The sequence below is a fragment of the Vulpes vulpes genome, chromosome 4 (assembly GCF_048418805.1).
Source record: "Vulpes vulpes isolate BD-2025 chromosome 4, VulVul3, whole genome shotgun sequence".
Taxonomy (NCBI): Eukaryota; Metazoa; Chordata; class Mammalia; order Carnivora; family Canidae; genus Vulpes; species Vulpes vulpes.
The window spans coordinates 125,407,465-125,416,577 of NC_132783.1; the positions used below are offsets into that span (position 1 = coordinate 125,407,465).

Here is a 9,113-nt window from a genome sequence, read left to right on the forward strand (position 1 = left end):
TTTATGAGTTCATTAATTCCTTCCTCTTTTTTTAATTTAAATTCAATTTGTCGGGATGCCGGGGTGGCTGAGGTTGAGTGTCTGCCTTTGGCTCAGGGTGTGTTCCTGCAGTCCCGGGATCAAGTCCCACATCGGGCTCCCTGCATGGAGCCTGCTTCTCCCTCTGCCTGTGTCTCTGCCTCTCTGTCTTTCATAAATAAATACAATTTTAAAAAATGAATTCAATTTGCCATCATATAGTATAACACCCAGTGCTCATTACATCACATGCCCTCCTTAACGCCCATCACCTAGTTACCCATCCCCAACCCCCCTCCCCTTCAGCGACCCTCAGTTTGTTTCCCAGAGTCAAGAGTCTCTCATGGTTTGTCTTCCTCTCTAATTTTTCCCCATTCAGTTTCCCCTCCTTTCCTTATGGTCCCTTTCACTATTCCTTATATTCCACATGAGTGAGACTATATGATAATTGTCTTTCTCTGATTGAGTTATTGTACTCAGCATAATACCCTGCAGTTCCATCCACATTGATGTAAATGGTAGGTGCTCAACCTTTCTGATGACTGAGTGATATTCCATTGTGTATATATACACCACATCTTCTTTATCCATTCATCTGTCAAAGGACATCCTGAGTCCTTCCACAGTTTGGCTATAGTAGGCTTTGCTGCTACAAACACTGCAGTGCTGGTGTCCTGTTGTTTAACTATATCTGTATATTTGGTCACATGTGGGATTTAAGAAACAAAACAAATGAGCAAAAGAAGAGAGAGAGACAAATCAAAAAACAGATTCTTTACTATAGAGAACAAACTGATGGTTTGTTAACAGAGAGATGCGGTGGGGGGGTGGGTGATTTAGATGATGGGGATCAGGATGCCTGGGTGGCTCAGAGGTTCAGCGCCTGCCTTTGGCTCAGGGCAACGATCCTGGATTTCCAGGATCCAGTCCCACATCGGGCTCCCCGCAGGGAGCCTGCTTCTCCCTCTGTCTGTGTCTCTGCCTCTCTCTCTCTCTGTATCTCTCATGAATAAATACATAAAATCTTAAAAAAAAAAAAAGATGATGGGGATCAAGGAGTGCACTTGTCATGATGAGCACTGGATGATGTGGAATTACTGAATCACTATATTATACACCTGAAACTAATATAACACTGTATATCGGGATCCCTGGGTGGCTCACCGGTTTAGCACCTGCCTTTGGCCCAGGGCATGATCCTGGAGACCCGGGATCAAGTCCCACGTTGGGCTTCTGCATGGAGCCTGCTTCTCCCTCTGCCTGTGTCTGCCTCTGTGTGTGTGTGTGTGTCTCTCATGAATAAATAAATAAAATCTTTTTAAAAAATTAAAAAAACAAAAAACAAAAAACCCCACTGTATATTAACTATAAATGTTTTTTTATAAAGTAAATAAGACTTAGGGTGCCTGGGTGGCCCAGTCGGTAAAAGGTTCTGATTCTAGGTTTTGGCTAAAGTCATGATCTTGGTTGTGGGATCAAGCCTGTGCTGGATGGACTCAGTGGCTCAGTTTGGAATCTGCTTGTGATTCTCTCTCCCTCTCCCTCTCCCTCAGCTCCTTCCCCCCTCTCACGCTCTCCCTCCCTCTCTTTTTCTCTCTCTTTCCAATAAATAAGCAAATAAAATCTTTCATAAAAAATTCTTTTAGGGATCCCTGGGTGGCGCAGCGGTTTGGCGCCTGCCTTTGGCCCAGGGTGTGATCCTGGAGACCCGGGATCGAGTCCCACATCGGGCTCCCGGTGCATGGAGCCTGCTTCTCCCTCTGCCTCTGTCTCTGCCTCTCTCTCTCTCTCTCTCTCTCTCTCTGTGACTATCATAAATAAATAAATAAAAATTTTAAAAAAATTTCTTTTAAAAAAAGTAAAATTAAGTAAGACTTAACCACTACTTCTTGCTATCTCTGGAATATGTACTCTTTTATAATACATAGTTTATAATAAAGAAGTATAACCCTTCTTTATAATAAAGAAAAAAGTTTTAAAAAAGAAAAGGAATAGAAGACAAGGTAGCCAAAGAGAGGGTTGAAAGAATGAATGTTTAAAAGGGAGTCAAGAGAGGGGCACCTGGGTGGCTCAAGTGGTTAAGTGCCTGACTCTTGATCTCAGCTCAGTTCTCAATCTCAGGGTGGTGAGTTTAAGCCCCATGTTAGGTTCCATGCTGGGGATGGAGCCTATTTAAAAAAGGGGGTGGGAGTCAGGAGAAATGGCCACACAGTTAATATCTCTGGATTTGTTACCTCACCCGCAAAATGAGAGGGTGAACAAGACTATATTCTAGAGAAATATTTATGTTGCAGATTACCTAGAGTTGGCATGAAAGATCCCTCATTATTTATTTTATTTTATTTTTTATATTTTATTTTATTTTTTATATTTTATTTTATTTTTAAAGATTTTATTATTTATTCATGAGAATACACAGAGAGGAAACAGAGAGAGAGGCAGAGGCACAGGCGGAGGGGAGAAACAGTCTCCATGCAGGGAGCCCGACGTGGGACTCGATCGGGGTCTCCAGAGTCACGCCCTGGGCTGAAGGCAGGCGCTAAACCGCTGAGCCACCCGGGCTGCCCATTTTATTTTATTTTTAAAGAATTTTATTTATTTATTCATGAGAGACACAGAATGAGAGAGAGAGAGAGAGAGAGAGAGAGAGAGGCAGAGGCACAGGCGGAGGGGAGAAGCAGGCTCCATGCAGGGAGCCCAACATGGGACTCAATCCTGGGTCTCCAGGATCACATCCTGGGCTGAAGGCAGCACCAAACCGCTGAGCCACCCAGGCTGCCTCCCTCATCATTTTAGACTTGGCCATCACATCATTGTTTAGTCTACAACAAATTTGCTGTCTTTGTGCTTTAATTTACATTTTAAAACACACATGTCCCATATAGCAAATGCACAGAGTATAAAAACTATTAGTAGAGTTACGGGTATGACCCATATGAATATGAGCACTGATCATTTTTAAAAGACAAAAAGTGGTAAGAAAACAAATGGAATGCAAAATGGCCTGGAAGCAAGCATGATTCCAAAGAGCAGCAACCAAGTCATTCAAAGCTAGAAGTCTTGAGTTGATGCAATAAAATAATCAATATATGGCAAGGAAAAGTAACCAATAAAATGGAATGATTTTTCCAAGTATGCCTATATCATTAACTCCCCAGAAGGGCAGGATACAAGTTTCTAAGGCCCAGTAGGTATGTGAACATAATCCATAGAAGATGAATTCATACTTAGTGAAATTTCATAAAACAATGAGAGAATCCTACAAGGTCCAGACAGAAAAAATAGATTTCAGGCCAAGAATCAAGAATCAGGATGATACTGAACTTACAGCAACACCAGAAGCTAAAAACAATGGACCAATGCCTTCAGAAATTTGCAGGAATTAATTTCCAGCCTAGAACTATACCTACACTCAAACTACCAAGTGCGAGAGTAAAATAAAGACATTTTCAGACATGCGAGGTCTCAAAACTTTCCCATAACTCTTTAAGAAGCTACCACAGTACAAAAGAAAAAAGAAGAAGAAGTTACCACAGTGGATGCTTTACAAAATGAAAGAGTAAATCAACAGAGAGAAAAACAAGAGAACAAGGAATCCGCAAAGAAGTGAAGTGAAGGGAAATCTCACAATGTGGGTGTGTGTCAAGGCCACAAAAGAACTGGTTCAGACTGGGGATCTGAGGGCTCCATTTTGGAGGGTGGGGATGAGGGGCAGCCCAGAAGGAACCAACGACTATCTGATGCATTTTGTTGTGTAGAAAATACATACGAGAGGTGTTTTACAGATCCACTAGCATATCTGGGAAGAAATAACAATAGATTCCTAAAAATTAAGCAAATAAGAAATAATTCTTTTCTCCAAAAAAATTGTACAGAAAAAAGAAATATCGTAGTTTACAACTTGGCTCTGCAGTGAACAATAATTATACGATCGTAATGCTAACTCAACATCGATTTAATTAAAATTGTGATATTACCTGACAGAGGTGTTGTAGGACAGAATTTTACATTGAGATGTGCACAAGGCCTTGTCCCCTGCAGCTCTGGCTCCTTACCATCCCAAAAGACTCAGCCACTGACTTTTCCTCCCCATTCCCTTGTATAAAACCCAAATTAGGCAAAACAATAGATGCTAATCTGCAAGAGCAACTCCTCCCTTGTCCGAGGGCCACCCACGATCAACTATTTCCGATACTCGCTGAACTTTGGCTACACTGGCTAAAGTCTTAGGAAACATTTAGCCCACCTGCCCCCAGCCAGATGCTCTTAAGAGCTTTCCCATGCTCGGCAATGGGAAACCAAATAAAAGGTTATGTCAAAGGTGCCCTGGCTGATTTCTTTCCATCAATTATGTTGCAAAAATAAAGGGGGGGAATTTGCAAGGGTTGGAGTGAGAGAGCTATATCCACTCCTACAATAAGAGAAGGCAAAAAAAAAAAAAAAGAGAGAAGGCCCATAGATTCTGTCTAAAACTGATAAATCAAGACCAGCTACGCAAGCAAATATTCAGAAATGGGGAGGTTAAGTAATCAAACAGCCAAGAGCAGAGAGTGGCTGTATCCAAGGAGGGGGACTGTTGTTTTTGTTAGAATCTTTTAAAATGCTCGAATTCATAAAATTAGATGAATGCATTATTTGATAAGCAATTTTTAAAGATCAAAACTTATAATTTAAAGTAAAAAAATACAATTACATAATCAAGTGCATCTACAGATTATCTCAATTAAATGACCCCAATAAATGGAGATACAGGCTTTCCTGGTGACTTAAGGATTGGGAGCACCTCATGTGGCAGGTCTGCAGATGGGAACGCTGCCTCATCTCAAGGTCTGGGTGCAACAGGAGGCAGTGGGCCAGCGTGCACCCCAATCTGCCACTCAGGCCTCCCATAGGTTCTGCGACACAAGTCAGAGGAGTTTGCTAAATGAGATACCTGGGCTTTTGGGAAAAACATCAAGGTCCCTGTTCTCCATGAAAGATGAGGAGTTCCTTTTAGTTTCCTGCTCCCTGTTTTGGTTTTGAGTTTGTTTCTGTGCAATTCTCTTTGCACCTGACTATTTCTCTTTGACTCCTTTTTCCTTAAATCTGTGCGGTTTTTTTTTCTCAGTTAAGACTCCTTTTCCCTACAGTTTTATTTTTCTGTCTAATCTTAAATTCTTCTCACAATTCCTCTGTTGTCCTTCTTCTCATCTTGATTTTTCTCTGAGTCTTGGCTGACTCTGGTGTATTTTTGTCTCTTCACTTTCCATGTAGTGATTAACTGAAATGACTTGAAACTTTTGAATGCAACTTGCCCATCTGTAAAACTGGTTAATATTCCTCAGGATACCATATAATACTGGCTGAGCTATTTTGAAGTTCTTGGGAGAAAATAATTTTAGAAGCTGTGATCTGCTTAATTCAAATTGTAGACTATTGTCTTCACAAGAAATTTGAATATTTCCTTCTCTCAAAATACATAACTTCAATTCTAGAAAATTTTTTCTAGTACAACAATAGGAAATGACAATACAATAGAATGAGGCTAATTTTATAAACACCTGATCCTCTCAAGAACTGAAAGAAATCAGCCAACGAATTAAGGCTTTTTAGTCTTTAACAGTGAGATACTGTAATGAACTTCAAAAAATGAAGTTGGATTTCACATTATATTTTAATTTTTAAATTTCTCAAAGTGAAACTATATATTTGCCTGAAAACATTAACCTACTAGGATGAAATATTTTTTTATTTTTCCCTTCTTTTAAAACTGTAAGTCTAGAGGTTTTCAAATTTCCCAGTCATGTGCCATCATCGTACAAAATTGATTTTATAGGATTCACTGCTCAGGGATTGTGGAGATATCAAGAATTATGGTTCTTTAAAGACACCAACACTTGCTAATGAAAGTATCTGAATGATGCCACTGCTGCGCCCAAATGAATCTATCTCCACTGAAAACCTAAGGCTAAACCAAGAGCATAGAGGGCTCCACCGCCTAGCTGTAGTTATTACCAGGAAATTTAGATTTCATACAAACCTGCCTTTATTTTAAATGCAGCTCAGTTATTAGAAAAAAGCACATTCCTCAAACTAAATATCCAACCCACATTTTTTCCTAACACAGAAGGAGGCCTCTCTGAAGGGTTTTCCAGGCTTACCACTGAACAGTGGTCAAGCCAAAAATAAATTTGCCATGAGGCAAATTCAACAGCCCACAGGACAGGAGAGTCCAGGACAGTAGGACTTAGCTTTTCCCCCATTCTAGTCTTTCTGGGACCTCCACTCACATTGCCCCCATCTCCTAATTAGAGAGCTAATTAGGACTCCAAATTGAAATGCTGGATGAGGAGGGAGATGCGGTGCCAGGCCAGGATTCCTTTAACATCAAACACCCTCCTCCTTCAAGCCTCTCCGGTCAGAGGAGAGAGCTGTGGGGAGCGAGCTGGGCCAGCAGGGCCCAGGCTGGAGGGCAGTGTTTACACTCAGTTGTCTGGGAGGGAAGATCTCTGTTCCACAAATTGCAAACTCTGAAAAGATAAAAATTTAAAGACACCAGGCCCGGGGCTTCTAGTACTTCAAAGAAAAGAAACAAGTGTCTTATAAGCTCAATTATTATTACCATGGTGACATGAGGGGACGTGAGGAGATCTCAAGAACAGTTCCTGGTTCCAGCCAGGCAGCGTCTCAACGGTGCGGGGCGACTTCTCCGGTTACCATGGCAACCAACATTGGAAGTGCTTTTGCAACACTAACAGAAACCATCTTTTGAAGCGCTTCTGTGAATCCCATTGAATACTGATGATGCAAGCTTGAGTGATAGATTTTTCAAACATTCACACACACACACACACACACGCACACACACACCCCATACTGCCATAAACAAATAGTCCTTTTAGATTCTCCCTTGAAATCTTGACTTAACTTGCAATAGATTTTTTCGGGTCTGGTTTTGTTTGTTTCCCTTCTGGATTCCCGCGGTCTCCGGGCGCAAACGCGATTTGTTTAATTTCCAAACTTGTCTGAATCGCACGGGTGGGAGCTTGGAATGTGGTTCACTTGCTCCCATTCTGAAGCGGGGTGGGCAAGGGGGTGGGGGCGGGTCTCACAGAGGGCCCCTCGTCTACTGAACGCGGGAGGACGAAGACGGGGGGAGAGGGGGAGGGGGGGAGGAGGACGAGGTTGGGGAGGAAGGAAGGGAAAAGTGGGGCCGGCTGATCCTTGCGGCCCTGGGTTGCCCTGGGTTGCCTGGACCCGTCCACCTGCCCAGATGTTGGGTCAGGCACGCAGAAGCTGACCAGACAGGACATTTCAAAGACCCCGTTGCCATCCTCTCCCGGTCATCCCGGAGCTCCTAACACTCCCGAAGGGGACCCCCGGGAGGAGGAGCCGAGGCTCTTCCTTACTGGCACAGTCTCCCGAGGCAGCACGACTGTGTCGGGGGCGTGGTGGTGCGGGGCGGTGGGGGCCACGGCCGTCGGCGGGCAGCGTCCGGGGTCGCGCAGGTGCCCCGCGCTCAGGTGCCCGCGCCAGGTGTGCGCGGGGCGGGGCGGCGCGGGGCGGCGCGGGGCGGGCGCCGTCGTGCGGGCTCCGGGGCCCAGGGCGCAGCCAGCGCGCCCGCGCCTCCCGCCTAACGCCCTCCGGCCGCGCGCGCCCCGCCGCCCGGGGAGGGGAGGGGAGGGGAGGGGCGCCCTGCTGCGGACCCCAGCTCGCCCGCCGCCCCGAGGGGAGCCGGGTCTCCCTGTCCCCGACGCCCCGCGCGGCCCCAGGCCCCCAGCCCGGCGGAGGGCACGCGGGCGGGGGTGCTGGCTGCGAGCCCGCGGCCGCCGCTTACCTCCGTGGCGGGGCCGCGAGCCCCGGGCGGCTGGTGCGTGGGTGGCGGGCGCCGCCGGCCCGCGGGAGGCTCCCGGGCTGTCAGGCACGGCCGGCGGACCCACGGCGGACCCACGGCGGACCCACGGCGGACCCACGGCGGACCCACGGCGGCTCCCGCAAGCCCCGCCCGCCGCCCGGGCCCGGGCTCTGCGGCGGGGACCCAGGCGCCCCGCAGCGCCTCCCGGAGGACCAATCGGGAGCGGGGGGCCGGCCCGGCGGAGGGGGCCGGCCCGGAGGAGGGGGCCAGGGCCCGGGGGAGGGGTCCGCCCGGGGGAGGGGGCCAGGGCCCGGGGGAGGGGTCCGCCCGGAGGAGGGGGCCGGCCGGGGGGACGGGGGGAGGGGGCCGCCCGGGGGAGGGGGCCAGGGCCCGGGGGAGGGGTCCGCCCGGAGGAGGGGGCCGGCCGGGGGGAGGGGCCGCCCGGGGGAGGGGGCCAGGGCCCGGGGGAGGGGGCCGGCCGGGGGGAAGGGGCCAGGGGCCGGGGGAGGGGGCCAGCCGGGGGAGGCCGGCGGCGGGGAGGGGGCCGGGGGCCTGTCGGGCGCCGGGACGCGGGCCCGGACCTCGTAGGCCGGTTTCTATGGCAGCCAGGAAGGAGGCGCCGGGGGAGGGGTGCGCGGCGCGGGGACACCCGTCGGGGACACGGAGGCGGGGTCTGGCCCTCGCACGGCCGGGATGGGAAGCGGCGACAGGGCCACACCCGGCTCTCGACTCACGCCGGGTGCGGAACCGCTGGAGACCCTCGATCAAAGGTTTGCGGGTCCTTGGGAGACCGCGACCCCGTAACCGTCCCGACAGAACGGGGTTTTGAGCAAACCCCCGTGACAGTTCCTCCAGGGGAGTCTGGCAGGCTTAGGCTCCGCAGAAAGCGGCGCCGGTGGCCCCTCTGCCCGGCCCCCGCCCGCGTCAGGTCCGGTTGCTTGGGCAGCGCTTAGCGGGGAGGGAGCCTCTGCAAGCGCCTGCCCCTTCCCCAGCTGTAAACCTCGGCCAAGGGTAGGTGCCAGATACAAACAGGGAAGCCGAGTCACCGGAACTGAGCGTAGAGCAGAAAATGAGATTCCCAGGAGAGTCAACGCATAGAGGTTATTTACTGAAATTCACGTCCTTCGTTTTACGGAGGAGGAACGTGAGGTCAGAGAAGTCAGTTAACAAGGATCTCACAGCTTGGTTAATGGCAAAGCCAAGACCGGGCACCCTAAGGCACAGCTCGGTGAGCACCCTTGCCACTTCCTCATACTCTTCT

At 48.8% G+C, this 9,113-nt stretch overlaps 1 protein-coding gene across 2 annotated transcripts in view; it reads right to left on the bottom strand.

The window, feature by feature from the left end:
• NIM1K (NIM1 serine/threonine protein kinase) overlaps positions 1-8,010 on the bottom strand; it is a 62,727-nt gene extending 54,717 nt beyond the window's left edge. Inside the window, exon 1 of one of the 2 annotated variants that reach the window (XM_072756972.1) lies at positions 7,835-8,010. The gene's annotated coding sequence lies outside the window, so the exon portion shown is untranslated. Of the gene's footprint in view, positions 1-6,619; positions 6,732-7,834 lie in introns of those variants that run through there. The other variant, XM_072756973.1, reaches the window with a different exon arrangement.
• Positions 8,011-9,113: the final 1,103 nt, after the last annotated feature.